Raw genomic sequence first — 902 nt, 5'->3', positions numbered from 1 at the left:
CAGGTGATTCTTAATGTTCAACCAGCGATAACAGCCTTTGATAGGAAGCTCTGTGGGGCCAGGACTTATGCCTATCACTGTCACTTTTTTTTTTTTTTTTTGAGATGGAGTGTCACCCTGTCATCCAGGCTAGAGTACAGTGGTGTGGCGTGATCTTGGCTCACTGCCACCTCTGCCTCCCAGGGTCAAGTGATTCTCCTGCCTCAGCCTCCCGAGTAGCTGGTACTACAGGTGTATGCCACCACACTCGGCTTAATTTTTGTATTTTTAGTAGAGGTGGGGTTTCACCATGTTGGTCAGGCTGGTCTTGAACTCCTGACCTCAGGAGATCTGTCCACCTCGGCCTCCCAAAGTGCTAGGATTATAGGCATGAGCCACGGAGCCCGGCCACAGTCATCTTTATAAACCCTCACTTGGCACCTAACTGTTGGGGTATTTAATAAGGTTGTTGCATAAATGAATGAAGCAGTTTCTAGAAAGATGCAGGATCCTCTAAGGATAAAAAATAGTGCTACCAAATATGCACTGGGTAGCAAGTTAGAGCTTTTAAAGGTTCTGTTCTCACTCCCCTGTCTTGTAAGAACTAACCGATCATTCAGGTCACTTTTAGAAAAAGTTGGGGGTAGGGAGTTGGGGAGGGATAACATGGGGAGAAATGCCAGATAGAGGTGATGGGGATGGAGGCAGCAAACCACATTGCTGTGTATGTACCTATGCAACAATCCTGCATGTTCTTCACATGTACCCCAGAAGCTAAAGTGCAATAAAATATATATTTAAGCCGGGCGCGGTGGCTCAAACCTGTAATCCCAGCACTTTGGGAGGCCGAGGCGGGTGGATCACGAGGTCAAGAGATCAAGACCATCCTGGTCAACATGGTGAAACCCCGTCTCTACTAAAAA

This window comes from Cebus imitator, unplaced genomic scaffold (genome assembly GCF_001604975.1).
Source record: "Cebus imitator isolate Cc_AM_T3 unplaced genomic scaffold, Cebus_imitator-1.0 Scaffold539, whole genome shotgun sequence".
Classification (NCBI taxonomy): Eukaryota; Metazoa; Chordata; class Mammalia; order Primates; family Cebidae; genus Cebus; species Cebus imitator.
The sequence above is the reverse complement of the archived record's forward strand: the minus strand, read 5'-3'. Positions refer to the sequence as shown.